We start from the raw sequence: 16,384 nt of genomic DNA on the forward strand, positions 1-16,384 counted from the left end.
GAGCAAAACATACAGATTATAAATAACATCACAGGAAGTCTGGGTCCACTTTATCTCAGCAGTAATTCTTCTGATATGCTTTGAGTTACATCAGGATAAATTTGGCCCACTGAGATTAGTATAAAAAAGCAGATAGTGTTTCTTATCTAGAAAGGTGCATATAAATCCCTGTATCTCTGACTTTGATCAGCTTAACACTCAGCTTTCTATGTGAATCCTTTACCTTCTCTCATTTCAGAGCAGCTAATGCTGGCAAATGCCTATTGGACCTACAAAATTAGTGCTGTATGGTGGAGGTGCTGTGAAACTCCCAGAGCACAGAAGTGATGCTCAGATCAAACTGTCTCCTCCTAGTGCATAAAATTGTGCAGAAGACTTTCCCCAATCTCTCTTTCATTTTAGAGCCTGATCCTGTGACCCACTGATTCCTTATCTCCCTTCAAAGCTAATGAGAGTCAAAAGTACTTATCACCATTTGTGGTGCAGGATTAGGCCCTTAGTTATCCTTGGAAATAGTGATGAAATGGTGGCATATTAGCCTTACCTGGTGATATATCTTCATGTTTGTCTTTTTTGTCTATACATCTTGCTTTGCAAAGGGGAGGAAAATTTCTGTCTGCCACCCCACCCAACATCATATGTGTTATACAGCAGTGTATCTCACCAGCCTGTTTTGGGTTTGTCCCTCAGGAAAGAAAAGATTGTATCCACTCTTTAAAATAGCTCATCATTTAATACTTTGCTGTATAATTAGGAAATGATGTTCATCTGACAAAATACATTCATTAAATAATTTCAAAATAAGCCAGAGGCATTGTTTAAACTTAGTGTCAACATAAACTGTAAAAAATGTGCAGAATAATTCAATTTTAGCCAAAAGTGTATGTTAATGGAGCAAGAACACTAAATGTTTTTTCTGCTTTTTAAGGCATCGAACTGTCTTTTAGTGCAAGTTCTGCCTCACAGCCAGATCTGGCCCCTTCTTCACCCTAGCCCTTTCATCTCCCTTTGTTCCATGTCTATGCTGAGACTGAGATTTTCCCACTTCTCTCAGTCTTACTGTGGCTCTGAAAGATGATTGCCTTCCGGTGAAGCCCTTTCCCCTTCTTCTGTACCCAAGCTCCATGTTCAATGAACATCAAAAAGCCTTATCATACCCTGATGGTTTAAATCTTTAAACAGAGAGTAACAGCCTGAGTACATCCAGACCCCTCACATCCTATAGTCTTGTCACTATGTGTTCCTGCAACAATTACCAGGAGAGGGAGGCTGCGGAGTGAATCAAGTAGCGTGTGTTGTCTCCCCGGACTCCATGCTGATGCTCTGATCAGGACTTCAGCAAAATTCTGTTTGAAATGAGAATAGACTAATTTTCATCAGACTCTTCTCAGAGGAATCCCATGTGGGCTAGCATGCCAAGGGTCATCATTAGAAAACTGCCTTCAAAAGAGCTGAGGTTTCTTGTGGCAAAGCTTTTTCCCTTTACTAAATTTATAAACACATATGTAAAAATGTATACATTAATTGTTCAGCTTCCTTGTATGCCTGCGAAGTAATGCCCAAAAACATACTTTAAGATATACACTTGTAAAAATAGCCCAAGTAAGGACAAAAATGTCCTCATTTTGACTGAAAATTCAGAATACTGTGATCAAAGGATGCTGTAACTCCCAGCTGTTCAAAGGGACTTATATTAAAAAAAAATCAGATGTGACCAAGAATAGAAAATAACTCATTAAGAGCTTAGCTAGATGATGACAGGTGAAGACATCAGTTACTTAAACACTGTAATGTTTTTCTAAGCAGTTTATGTTATTTTTTTTTCCCCTGCTGGAATTTATTTATACTTTCTAGAAATAATTATGAGATCAAGTAAAGTTTGTCTACTGTGGAAAAATAAACAGATATGCAAGCCATTGGATTGTGGAATAATTAAGACATCACTTTACTGTAGTTGCATTTTTGTAAGCATAGAGAAATGATTGAATTTATTTTGCACTTCCCATTTGTCAGTTTTCTTCTGAAGTATCTGCAGTTCTTAAAAGGCAAAAGAAGGGTAATGGGAAGTCTATAAGAAAAAGAATGATCTCTGGAAGTTTTAAGCCTTCAGACATAAAGAAAAGGTCTGTTCTCTGTCTTCTGAGACACACAAGCAATAAATAGTAGGTGGATATGATGCCTCATTTTTGTAGCTATTGTTCAGCTACTACGGTGTTTGTAAAATACATTAAAAAATCTTTATAATTCTCTTAAGCAGCTTAAATCCCTTTTCACTTTCCCCAGGCAAAACCTGATTCACTTGCATGTTTCTGGGCTCTGACCTTCACAATGCTGATCTCCCAACAGTAGTAGCCAGTTTCTTATTCTTTAAGTGCTAGAGGAATCATGAAAAATTCAGACACTGGGTTTCCCTGAGACCAATCTGGTGGCTTTGTCTTTGTGCTAACTGCTGCTTTCTATGCATCATTCAAAAGGTACATACTGTTGTCAGCCCCTGAACTGCTACTTGGTGTTAAACATGAATATTTGTAGCTTAGCAAGGGACTAAATTTAAAAAAATTAATATTTGACAACCTTTGAGAAGGCATTACTGGCATGAAACTACAAAAATGAAAGACTATATTTGTGAAAAATGAAAACTTTCTTCACTGGGGCAATTCTAAACATTACAAGATTTGTTTTGAAACAGCTCCAATTGCCAGGCTTTCTTCTAGATATACAGATTATGACTGTAGCAAAAAAACCAACACTGTAGTGGAGTTGTTGTTTTTTTTTCCCGTATAGAGCAGGGGAAAATTCATTCTATGCATGTGCCACTAATCCTATCTGACCAGAAAGCATAGAAAGATGGTGTATGGCTTATTCTGGCTACACATCAGAGAGATATCCAATGGTAAAATTGCCTTTTTCCACATTTCTTAATTAGAAATAGAATTGGCTTCAACTAATAGAATCTCTTATTAGTAACAAAAAGAATTGGTAGCTCTCTAGTTCAAGTGGCATATCTGCATAACTTATAGCCTTAAGAGCTTATAGAGTCACTCACACTCCTGGCAGAATGCCTTTTACTCTCCCATATTAATGAGTTGTTCTAAATTTAGTCTACTGTGACAAACTAATATTAATACAGTATTTTATGGCCCAGAGCATTGTTAATGCATAAGAATGAAACACTGAATCAAAGGAAGGGGAAAGGAGGCGAGATTACTTAGTATGATTGTCAAGATATAAGATAATCCAACTATGTAGATATTAAGACTTAAATATAATACTCTGCTTATAGATTTTTATTATGTGAAACATTTTCTATTATTTTAAATCCTTGCAGTATTACTTTCCTATTTTCAAGGGTTTATAACTTGGCCATAAAAATTCGCTCTGGGCTGAAACTTGGCACACAAGGTCTTAACCTGGGAGCATTTTTTAAAAGTAAATTTTCAAACAAATATGTATTTGTCTTTGGTAAAAGTGGGACAACAGTCAACATGTGGCCATTGGCTTTAAAAACTTTCAGGGTCCTAGGAAACAATGGAGACTGAGAAGCAAAGCCAAGAAGATACTCTAATAAGATTTTGTTACTCTTCATATTATTTTAGAGGGGTTTTTTAATTGCAAAATATTAACAGGACAACATATTTGACAGTCAGTGGCTCTTTGGATGTCAGAATTTCTTTCACAGAAAGAGGAGTTTTGCTGCTCTTTCAAGGGGCAGTAGGATTGGGTACTTGGTAGCTATTTTACAGTGATGATTTTACTATCTCAGTATTTAGATGTCCCTTTGCTGTAGAAAAAGATTTTATGCAGGATTTTTATTACTTAAACAGCTGTGTATTATCAACTGTCACATAGGTACATACATACAAATGCATTTCATCTGTGCAATGTGAATCCAAGTCTGAATAGAGTTGATCCACCTACTTATGTAAATGAGGAAAAGCATATGACCCTGAATTATCTCTGCTAATGGTATAATGGATTTTAATTATTCCCCCTCCCCCCTTTTTTAATAGAAACTTACTTTGAAAATAGTATGTAAAAAGTAATTGTTGATGTACTTTGGACCTCTGACACAGATATTTGGGAGATAGAATTGAACCTCTGATTTGGCCTTGTCTCAGATTTGCTTGGGTTGACAAGTTTTAGCTCTAGTGTTCATAGGGATAAACAGACCAGTTAGGGAGTCTTGAGTACATGTGAAAGTCAAGAGGTCTGGGATGTGCAGTTCAGGTGCACAGTGGGTCTTGGAGGAAGGCACTTCTCTCAATCTCATCTAGGTCGTGCTGTCAGGATGGGAGTTGTCTTTGTGCAGGTGGAGAAATATTCCAGTTCACACTCTTCTCAAGGAAGGGTTTAAAAAAATGAATCTACTTTATGGCTGCTGGTGTTAGCTAAAATGCATTCAGTGCTGTTCTGATGTGCTCCTTTCAAATATGCAAAGCACCTTAACGCTTGGTTGTGGGATAGGAACTTCCTCTGTGTACGCTAATCAATTTTCTGTGAGCAGTGATATAACTTGCAATTGGTGTCATTCAAGAAGGAAAAAAATATCTCTAGCTTTAGTGAATTTTCTGTGGACAAGGAGATTGTGGAATCAGCAGGTGTCTTTCTAGCACAAAAGCCCTTGACAAACTGGGTCTTTAACTTTTGTGCTAGTCAAATAGGAAACAAAGTTGCAGAAAAAAGCAGAGAATGGAGGAGCCCATGCTCTCCAGCCCTTTCTGCGGCTCTCCATAGTCCAGGAGAAGAATGGGTAGCAGACTTGGGTGCCTGATTCTGCCTAGGGCCCCACTGTCAAACTAATGGCAGTAAGTTTCATGGGTGGTACGTATTCATGCCTGACTGGGCAGGAGGGAATGGCTGAAGTTGTGTATGTCACACAGCTCAGGTAACAGAGCCATGGTAGGGGGCTATAGCTTGCTGCAGGCAGATTTTAATGAGCTACTTCACAAACTAGGCATAATCATTGTTGAAACAAGGGCTATTCTGGAAATAATTCAGTCTCTGTATGACCCTTATGTGTTGACAGAGAAGTGAAGGATAGAATTTATCTAAAACTGATGTTGCTGTCCACAACTACCTGAAGCGAGGTTGTAGCCAGGTGGATGTTGGTCTCTTCTCCCAGGCAGCCAGCACCAGAACAAGAGGACACAGTCTCAAGCTGTGCCAGGGGAGGTTTAGGCTGGATGTTAGGAAGAAATTCTTCATAGAAAGAGTGATTTGCCATTGGAATGGGCTGCCCAGGGAGGTGGTGGAGTCACCATCACTGGAGGTGTTCAAGAGGGGATTGGATGTGGCACTTGGTGCCGTGGTTTAGTCATGAGGTCTGTCATGTTGGACTTGATGATTTTTGAGGTCTCTTCCAACCTTGGTGATTCTGTGATTCTGTGATTTGCAATCAAATCACAATAACTGGCACTATGGATTGTTTACCTTGCATATTGTGTTGCTCAGGTTATATGCAGCTGCTAAGGTGGGCAAGATGCAGCTGGGGTTGGTTGCATCCCATCCCCTAGCATTGCAACTCTTTCTGCAAGGGCAAACCCCTATTTACTCCAATTTGCTTCATTGTGCAGGGTGCCAGTGCTTTCCACATTACACAAATGATGGGGTCCATTAATCTGCATATGTCACAATTAAGTCTGTTCAAATCTACCATCAGTCTAGCACGTACCACCTTCTAGCAGGTGTTTGGGGAGCAATGGATCAGTGTTTTACTCACTCTCTCTGCCAGTATTAGGTCTTTATCAAGCAGAACTAATGATCCAGCTGGACATCTTTGTCTATTGAATCCTGGTCATATTCACTTTCACTGGAGAGTAAGTGAACTGTCATTTTGGAGTAGGAGTCTTACTGAAAACTCTCTTGTTGCCTAGAAGTCAGGATGAAAGGAAGGCAAATGCAATCTTGTGTCAAAACTGAAAGTGATTCCTGCACTTGCCTTGCACTCTTATAGAATTTTCTATATTTAGATTGTATTTTGGTCTTCTTTTTTTCTTTTCTTCTTTCTCTTTTATCTCCTGCTGGATTTAATTCTGCTCATGCAGCAATATTCCTGCACCTCCTATGAAAATCCTGTCAATGGAGTCATGTTCGAGGTCTAAGGACTAAGTGGCCTGTGCAAGTTATGAATGGACAATCAGTGCAGCATTTTTCCTAAGCAGCAAGCAGCTTCAACAGCTATACAAAGCTCTGATTTTGATGTACCTAGAAGATCATTTTACATGGTAGAGATTTATATTCTGTATTAAATAACCTGAACCAAAACTCAAGTTTTCCATATTTTTTAACATAACATCTTTTTATCTCAAGTTGGTGTTATTTATTTATTTATTATTATTGTTGTCTCCTTTTCCTGGTTGGTTTTTTTGTTTGCTTTGAGGTTGTTGTTTGTTTGTTCCCCCCCTTTTTTGTCTGTGTGTTTGTTGTTGGTTTTTTCCCCCACCATTTCTGGCTTTTTCAGACATAAGTATAAAGATCAAACCAAAGGAGTCAGGTCGGAGTTCCAACCATGTGCCCTGGCACCATGCATCTCATTTGTTTCATTTGAGAAGCTTGAAAGTAGACTATTCTTTAAGGAGGCAGTGCCAAGCATTTTCCAAAAGCCGGGCCTCTCAAAGCTGTCTGAGGGTAGCCACTCAGATTGGGATGCCCTTAGATTTACCAGCTCTCCGAGGTCATGCCATTTTTGTCTCACTGTTTTCCTTTGTAGTGAAAATCTTCAGGCATGTTGGTAGTCTGGAAGAAGAAGAAAAAAATATCCAGCAGCTGTCCTGATCTGTGCATTTCCCATGCACAGAATATGGATAGCTCCTGTTTTATGAATCAGTATTTTACTGATGAATTGAAGGATGGAGTTTCATATGGCTGCCAACCCACTGCAGCGGGCAACAGTATCTATTTCGTAGCAGTTGCTGTAGACGTAATTTTTAATATTGTATGTTTTATTTCCTATACCTTTATCAAACACAAGTGTTCTGGTTTTCAGTAAAACACTGAGGGGCACAGCCTTACAGAAATGTTTCCTCAGGACCCTTTTGCATAGTCTTGGGATGCAGTGATAAGTGGTGGGTTATTCTTTTATTGCTGAAAGACCTTGTTTAGCATATGCAATATGCAAAACCAGGAAAGCAGAGCATTAAAGCGTATTACCAGTATGCACTTACAAGAAAATTATCCCATGAAAAACAAACCCCTCTACTTAAATGCACTTCATAAACTATGAGGCAACTAATTCTACTGTAATGGGTGAAACTGCTACTTGATGGAGAAATAAAACCAATACTATTAAAATATTGAGCTAGTGTAAACATTAACAGGTTGCAATCTATTAACTGCATGCTATTGTGGGGAGAGGCTTTTTTTTTGGCTGGTGGTATTTTTGTTATTTTGGGTTTGATTGTTTGTTTTAATTACACCTGTGGTTTATGAGAATTTCCAGGCCTTTTTTTTTTTTCTCCTTCCTTCCTGACTGTGTCAAAGCAGGTTTCTTTCACTGATGGTTAAGAAGCAGCAGCTCATGTTTAGTGTAAGCAAGCAAAGCATGGGAGACATTGCTTTTGTGGGAAAAGGACAAAAAATAGTTTGACATTTTTCACTTTATTCTGTTACATGCTGTCAGGTGTCTGTATAATGCCATTGAACTCTGTTTTCTTGCAGACTAATTTTCCATTCAGGTTTTAATTCTGAATAGACTACCTGAATGCCGTAGGGTTGGGCGAAAGGCCAGGCCCTTCCCCCCCGCACTGTGAGTAGAGGGAAGAAAATTGAAGGGAAAAAAAACTCACAGCTGAATTAGCAAAGGAGTGGGTGCTGTATATTTACAAAGCAGTTTAGGGAACGCAGGGAAATATGTACAGAATTTACAGTATTTACAATATATACAGAAATATACAACAAAGTCACACATGGAGAGTCCAAAAACTGGTGAAACATACCACTAAAACTTGACCATATAAAATATAAATGTTTGATGGAGGTTTTTGCGATATGGAAAGATGCCAGAGGTGTAGAGGGTAGAGAGTCTGTTGTAATGACTAAATGCACTGAATTCCGCTGCTTGTAAAAAGAGTAAGGGGGAGGGAAACATCACCAGCAATAATATTAACAAGAAGTAAGAATTGTTACTAATGATCCAAACATCTAATCTGACTCCTTTTGTCTCGACTGGTATGTATGTCAGTTATTTTAGTTAAGTTTTTAGTTTAGTCAATCCAACTGTTGTGGCTTGTGTGTGATCATTCCGGAGCCATCTGTTCACTAGAGGGCAGCATTTGATAAAATGTTTTAAACCAGGCATTATCCTCTAGAAGTGAAGAAAAGGCCCACAGATCGCTTTAATATTACCTTTATCAGTATTTTCTGGCATAAGTTTCCTGTTCTGCTTGGTGGGCTGGAAGCTCGAACTTTGTTTGGCCTGATGAGGCGACTTTGAAAGAATTTTAGGGATTTACTCCACTAATAAATATGAATTAGTTTTAGATGGATCTATTTCAGATTTGTAAAAAATCACACCTTGCAGCCTCTATCTTCTATCCTTAGCCTTGTAAATGTATGCTAATTAATATTGTAAATTCTTACATGATTGTAAAAGAATGAAGCACAAATGGGTTCGGGACTGTTAGCCCCTCTCTTTTATTTATATATATGTGTATATATATATAATTTTTTCTGTTGCTACTGCTTTTCAAGCAATCCTGTCAGTATTATTCCTTTATTCAGCAAAAATCTCAGTTGCTAGTGAGTCTCAGGAGGCCTGTATGGCTGGCCACCTGTAGAGTCCTGACATGGTACTAGAGGCAAGACATTCTCTTGTGCTAGCTTTGGGCCCCCAATGACAGCTGCTTTGCAAGGCTTTTCCAGAGCTCCCGTCCATCTTAAATGGCTAACAGCCCCACCCAGCTTCCTCAGGGCCAGGGATGCAGATGGCCAGGAGACAGCCTACTTGGACTGACTGAAGAGACAGGAATCCTTCAAGAGGTGTGATTTGGCAAGTTAGGGTTAGATAAGCAGGTATTTTCTGAGTCATCGCTAGCCAAGAAACGCCATTTGCTTCTCTGAACTAGGTGCATCAAATGAAAAGTGACTCCTGCCACCAAGCATTAAGGATCTATCTGTGGAGGCTATGTCACCCTTTGCTTTGTCTCTAGCTATGGGGGAGGCAGAGATTGTTAAAAAGGGCAGTTTAACTGACCTAAGACTTGAAATGCCTCCTGGAGGTGTTCATCCTCTAGAGAAAGCTTTTGAGTGATGAGATGTCTAATTCATATGTCTGAAACAGAGTTGTGTAACCTGGACTCCATAGCCACATATGTCACTTTTAACAGTGATTCCAGTGTGTTTCCCTAGTGAACAAGAAGCAGATTATGACCAGGGTTTGTACTGGAACCATTAGGTGTGCTGGAAAATGCTCTGGTAGTTAAATGGGCTTCACTTTCTTACCAGGTTAAGCAGCACTGACTTAGGTAAACTCTTTGTAAATGATATCTTTGCTGGGATGGCTGCATGGGCAAGGTGAAAGCTGGATCCAGAGAATGTGTGTACTCAGCCTGCAGCAAACATGCCAGGGGCACATCAGCTCAGAAGCTGATCTATGGTTAATCACGTGGTGTCTCATAGTTCAGATACTGACTGCCAAGTGGGTGAAATTCTTATTTCCTATTTTAAGCTGTTAGTCTCCAGTGTAGCTTTATGGTTAAGGATATTCCTGTGTGGTTAGCAAAACAGAAGGATTAATCTGGATGACAGGAGATGTATAAATGGACTATTGTTATCATTAGAAATACATCTTTCACATGCCAGGTGAATCCAGAAAGCAGTTAAACATTTTTCTCCTATGACATTATTACAGATTTCACTTGGTTCTTCAAGACTACTTATGCAAAATAAATCCATCACCCAAGCTGAAGAGTAATGTTTGTATCATCGTATATATGTTATTTTTTGATGGAATAAATTGTCACAAGCTAGGCTTTATTCAGGCCTCCAACACAAATTAATCAGTGTGTCATTGTTTTGTGGTGTTTTGTTAATTGGTAAATGCCTTTCTTAATGTGTGCCTCTTTGTCTTGGAAGTTGTGCAGATGTGTAGGCTGACAACTGGTTGGGAAATATTTGGTGAACTCTCCTGTGTTATGTGCGGTGTCAGATACCTGCTTCTTCTGTCCTAATTGCATGTTTCTATCTAGTGGAGCAATGTCTCTGCTCAAGACATGCTGCTATGAAGGAAGGAGAATCATTCAACAAAATCTTCAGTCCCTTTTTATATATTCTGACTCATAAACTGTTGCTGGCTGGCAAGTGAATCACTGTAGTGTCACTGATAAGCATAGGAAACTCAGTGCTTGTATGGTCTTCAACAGTAGAAAGAAAGCAAACCATTTGTTTTACATTTCAGTCTTGGTAAGAGCGTACAGGAATGTCTGTTTCATGGTGCTGGGAGAGAGTAGTTTCTATATGTACACCAAAGGGACAGGCACACAGGCCTGTGCCTTCAGTTCATTTTAAATGGTTCATCAAGCTTGCTCTGAAGCTTGAAGTTGAACCTCCACGAAGGTCAGTGCTTGCTGATGAGGTATGGGGCAAAGCAGCTCTAATAAAACAGGAAGACTTAAGTTTTATGCCATCTTCTCTTCAGTGCTTCCTGAGAGGCACTTTGCCCTCTCTGTGAGTGCTGTTAGAATGAACTGTATTGAAGTACAACCAGCTCACAATACTGATGATTGGTTGGTGTAACTGGAAGAACAAGGTGGCCAAAGGAAATTTGTCCCATAGGAAAGAGCAAGAGCTGGATCTCTTGGTACCAAAGATGATGTGAACTAAATAGTAATAGTGGTATTTCTTGGCAGAGATTTATTGAACAGTATCTGAATCAGACAAAGGAGTGAAAACAATTTTATTCCAAATGGCATCATCCCGTTCCCAGACCTTTGGTGTCCTAGAAGGGTGTAAATGTAGCTTCTCCTTCCTAGAACCAACACAAAAGATTTTTCAAGACTGGTGTTCTTGGTGCCTCTTCAAGAAAATCTGATTCGTCCTTTAAGCCATCTCCAGTGGAAGCTACTTGTTACCAAATAACTCAGTCCAAGACTGCAAACTCAGCTGTACAAAAAATATACACCAATTTGTTTCTCTCCTTTTTTGTTTGTCACTCTGCTTTGTGCAATCATGTTCTTACTGCTGACAAGATGTCAATAGGCTTAACAAACCCGCAAACACTTAAAAAAGCTCATCTGATCTTTTTCCTAGAATTATAATTCTATAATTTCATAGTTTTTTACAGAGCATCACCAACCCCTGGGAAGAAATAGATGCAGTGGTAGTAGTGACTGACTTTTGCCTGTGAAATTCTTGGTAAGTAAATCTGTGATTGCACTGGCAGGATGAGGCCTGAACACCCACCTCTTATGAAGCAGCTTTTTCACTTACCGCAGCGCACTAACAGAAGAGGCAGATGCCAGTGACAAAGTGCCAATATTTGTTAACAGATGTGATCCTTGTAATGTAGCATGTGTTCTTAATTTGGCACTGCTTGACACCAGGAGGATCTCTGTAAATAAGGTGTCATTAGCTACATCCAATGGGCTTTCTTCCTAAACTGGTCTTTGGTTAGTATCCATACTCTGGTTGAAACTGGCATTCTACCTTGTGAATGGGCACTATGCCACTCTGACAGATGGGCCTGACAGTAGACCCAGCCAGGGAAACATTAAACTTGTCCAAGTTGAGTATTAGGGGCCAAACAGTCTTTCCATAAATACAACATAGGCAGATTTGTCTTACTGTAATTGATGAAGTGCATAGGCTGGCACTACCTGAGCTCCTAGATGCATAAAATTTCACACTCTGAGACTTTGCTTTGGTCATTCACAGATTTTGGTTCTGGAAGAATGAAGACTGCTGCTAAAAAAATAAAAACAGAAAGAAAAAATGCAGAAAAGAACTTGCTTTTTGAAAGACACTTCTATGTTTAGTGAAGAAAATCTTGAGTGAGACAGTAATGTTTCTTGTTAAGTAGGTTGATGCCAGTCTTCTGTTTATGTTGACTTCCAATTAAGTATTTAGATGAAAATCTTCCACACCATATTTCCTTTCTCCAGTTTAAAAATTAAAAAATGTTGAATAGGATATTTTTCTGTCTCTGAAATCTCTGGAGTAAAAATGAGGTTGGCTGCATCAGTGAGAAGTCAACTGAGCTACTTGAGGAATTACTTGCTCTGATGTTTAAGAGGGGAAAACATAGATGCTTAAGTAATGCATATTTAAAAAGCCTAAAAAGGTAGTTACAAGAATGTTAAGAGTTTTATCTGTAAAGAAAAAAAACCTGTCACAATTGCTACTCATATAATTCCACTTAAACACTTACCTTTACTTGCAGATAAAATAGGTTGATTGTTTTAGTTAGGACAAAAAAAATTACGTTTGACTTAAAAATGGGAAGAGTTCTGAAATACTTTTGCAGAAATTTTAATGTTTTTTATTTGGTAGAAATTGTAGCAGACGTGACTCGAACGTTGAACGTCTTCCTGCAGCCAAGCAGACTTCCTTCTGGTTTGCAGCAATACAGCTTATGAAGAAATCTCTTGCAAATGGCAAGACTATTCTAAGAAGATGAGTGCAATCCTGGTATTTTTGTAAGGTTGCAGTGTATTTATTTATTTATTTGTTTTTAAGTGTGGGTTTGAAATATCTGCCTATCATAAGAGAATGATCAGTCAGATCTGTTTAAGGAAAAAAAAAGGCTGAAAACTATCACTGCCTTGGAAAACGCAAGTGCTTCCCCTCTGAGAGGTGAAGGGTGCATCAGGAACTGTGGTCAGTGAACCTCTGGAGGGCTATCTTTGCTAGGTAGCAGAGGTTGTAAGGACAGCACATATAAACACTACTTTTGTCACCCAAACTCTGCAGTATGGGCACGTTTTCCTACCACTGGAGAATACATGAGCTTCTGTAGCCTTTGATACAGATGCATACGGTAACTTGTTGCCAATTTTGTGCAATTAGGGCATACAAAATGGTTTCCCTGTTAGGAATGTTGCATGTGCTACGACACTAATTAGGGGTTTCTTTCCTTTACATGCATGCCTGTCTGCCATTAATATTAATGGCAATTTTGCCAAGCACAAGGGAAGACAAGACCTATGTAACTGTGACTTAAACTTTTGTCTTGGAAATTCCATATATAGTTGCTCATGGAACCTGCTGGCTTGCGATTTACTAAACCTACCTGGTGAAACTGATAATGTGAAGATGATAGTCACCTTTTTAAGGGAGCGTTTTCAATAACTCTTCTATATTCTTTTCCCCTCTGGGCCTGTGGTTTGTTCCTGTGATTATATTGCAAGTTTTCCCAGTTATTAAAAAAGCCACACTTACTGCATACTCGATTTTTTTTTTATTTCCCATACTGATGCTTCTATATAAAAAAACAACCCACCCACCAACCAAAGACAAACCAGCAAAACCACCCTGAAACAAAAACACACACAAGCCCCTACCCTTCAATGGTTTTATGTTTACTCCAGCTTCTTGCAAAGAGGTGTATCATGCTGTGTCCTAACAGATAATGTGAAAGAAACCTGTTCATCTTTTTCATGGAGAGAGAAGGCTATGGGATTTTAAAAATCTGCTAAAATTTTGAATTTAGTGCAAATTAAAATGAAACCACTGCAGACACGCTAACAAGCCAACTCCAAGGAGTGAAGATGAAGGAGGCCAGAGAGCTTCAGACCTTCAGACCATTGCCAGGTGTCTGCAGGGTTGAGCGGAGTAAAGCAGCAAGGCAGAGTGTGAGGCAAATCCATTCTTAGGAAGAGACAGGTTCTCCAGAAAATATGGAGGCACTTAGCAGTCACTTCTGCTCAAAATTAATTTAATGTGGTCATTAAGATGCTGATTAATAGGATCAGTGATGTAGGCTGGGACAAGATCAGTCTCTGTCTCTTAGCAAAGACCACCAACAAAGACATGGCATGCGTGCCAAGGACAGCAGATGAGGATGATTTACAGCTTGTGCTTTCATCTTGCAAACCTATAATAAAAGATATTTTCTTTTTTTTAACAAAACATGCTTCTGGTTGTACATACCTTCCAATAGCTACAGCTGATTGTGCAGGTTCATGTTTATGTTTAGACAGGCTGAACTTTGAACTTAGTTTTGGGGGCACTTGAACAAAATTTTCTTTGCTCTGAATGGGTGAGGCTATGAGTGAATTATTCCAGCTTCACAAGTTCTTTTCCCATACAGCTGAGCTAGAGGAGCTGAGAGGAAAACCACAATAAAAACTAAAATACAGGGCTGAAATAAAATGAAAATGCGCGAGATTGTGGATGCCAATAGAAGTCTGAAGATGTGAGTGCTACCATGTATTTGTTCAGGTAAAAGAGACTGTGCTGTTTATGCAACTTTTTCCAGGCAAATTACTTTCCTGACTGAGCCTGTCATGGGTTGAAGTATCTAAAGGGGTACACTTTTTTAAAAAGCAAAATAAAATTATATCAACCAAAACATTTCAAGTTCTGACTAGGAGATCATCCGACATATAGAGGAGTACAACTGTGCCAGCAGCTGGGTCCACCTGGAAGACAAGATCCACTGCAACAGAGTAACAGTAGAAATAATTGCCCTAGCTTCTCAGAGGAAGGGTTTAAATTTATTAACATCAAGATATTCTCTGATATTTCTCGGTGCTTCATTAATTCTTGAGGCTGAGAAGGCTGAAAAAGGAAAGAACATCTGCATTAAATGAGACAGTATAAATTACCCTCTAAAATGCACCTAAAAATGTAGTTGAAGGCATAGATCCCAAGGCCAGTTTGCTTTCCTCTTAATTTCTCTTCAATTATCTTTTTTCAAACTTGTACAAAATTTAATTGGACCAGTTAATGTCTCTTACAAATATAGTTAGGGATGGGGTTAGGAAGGGATGGAGGGAAGAAGAAACTCATGTGTGGGTACATGTATAGCTGAGAGAGACAGAGAAGAGTGGATGTGCTATGGAACCCCAAAAAAAAGGCTAGTGGTGGTGTCCTGGAAGTGTCCTCAGGAATAAGGGAGCAGATTTATAATGAGATTAAATGGCTTGAGTAGCTTCTCATAAAAAATTGCAGTTGTGGATTGACACATTATTGTTATTTTATTCTTGTAAGTGATGCACAGAAGGGAGTTAATTGTAGTCTTACACCTTTGGCACAAAGCATTTACAGTTGCTCCAAAGAAATGGTAGTTTCCAAGTGTGTAAGAGCCTTTCCTACAGTGATGTTTTTCATAAAACTTTCACTGAACTGTGCATCATAACCCATTGCAGAGTGGTTTTATGAGATGACTGAAGCTGCAAGAAGGTTGAGCATCTTGCCTCAGCTATCCCAAGAAAGAGTTTCACAAACAGGAGTGTTTCCTAGCACTACTGGTAACAGCAGAAGAAGGCACGATAGACCTACGTCCTGTTCCAAACAGCAAGGAAAGTTCATTGTGTGCTTTAGGCATTCATTTCAGAAAAGAAATGCTTGCTTCTGCTTGCCGTTGCTCCTTGCACTTATGCTGACATGAAGCAGGCCACTAAACAGTGTGAAAAGCTTTTTCCTCAGTTTTACCATACAGATTTAAGATTCAGAGCAGGATGGAATCAGGGATGCTTTGTGTTTTCTGCCCCCAAAAGCTGACCTATGTCATTTTTTTATTTTTTTTACCTTTTTCCCCCCACTGCACTGAGTGTGTCTACATAGTTGATGCAGGGATGATAGCAGCGCAGTAGGTGGTTGGCATGCCTAACAACTGCAGTGAAGATGAGGTGTCACAGCATTTCAGTATGAATTGGCAAAGCCCGCAAGGATCCTGTATTGCTCTTTATTTGCTTATTGAGTCTTGTGCTACAATTGAAGTAGGGTTGTTGGGGTTTTTTGTTGTTTGTTTGTTTGGTTTTTTTTCAGTTGGAAATAATCTTGGTCATTTTGGGGGGAGTGTTTTTACTAACAATTGCTCTTTGCAGACAAGCAACAAAGCAGTTAAGCAGGAAGGGAAGATCCAGAGTTGGAGAAACAAGGAAGCAAGTCACTTAATCTTGGTGTGAGTTTCTGAACAAATGCTATGGAGAAGGTAAATTGAGCTCAACAAAACATTAGATGAAACTCATTAGTAATTGAAAACAACAACAGCTGCAGCCTAAAGAAAAATTCTAGAGATCTGTAAAGCTTTGCCATTAAAATGTATAGACACTGACCCTCTTTAAATTCATAGAGAATGCTCTTTACTTAGCTATAAAGGTTTAATGTAACTTAGCAGATCTGAGTTACTTCAGGAGAGCTTTAATGCTTGGCAGGTCTCTACATTTTATTTATGATATCAAAGCTGCAACTCAGATTTTTACTCAGTGGAAGACATGAAAGAGAC

General features: G+C 39.0%; 1 long non-coding RNA gene across 1 annotated transcript in view; it reads left to right on the forward strand.

Moving 5' to 3' along the window:
- The window catches only part of LOC137442451 (uncharacterized), a 39,552-nt gene extending 23,470 nt beyond the window's left edge, over positions 1 to 16,082 (forward strand). The window contains exons 2-4 of the long non-coding RNA XR_010987689.1: positions 11,269 to 11,349; positions 14,243 to 14,373; positions 15,984 to 16,082. This is a non-coding gene — a long non-coding RNA (uncharacterized lncRNA). The remainder of the gene's footprint in view (positions 1 to 11,268; positions 11,350 to 14,242; positions 14,374 to 15,983) is intronic.
- Positions 16,083 to 16,384: the final 302 nt, after the last annotated feature.

The sequence above is a fragment of the Melanerpes formicivorus genome, unplaced genomic scaffold (genome assembly GCF_026170545.1).
Source record: "Melanerpes formicivorus ecotype bairdi unplaced genomic scaffold, bMelFor1.0.p_v2 SCAF_7, whole genome shotgun sequence".
Classification (NCBI taxonomy): Eukaryota; Metazoa; Chordata; class Aves; order Piciformes; family Picidae; genus Melanerpes; species Melanerpes formicivorus.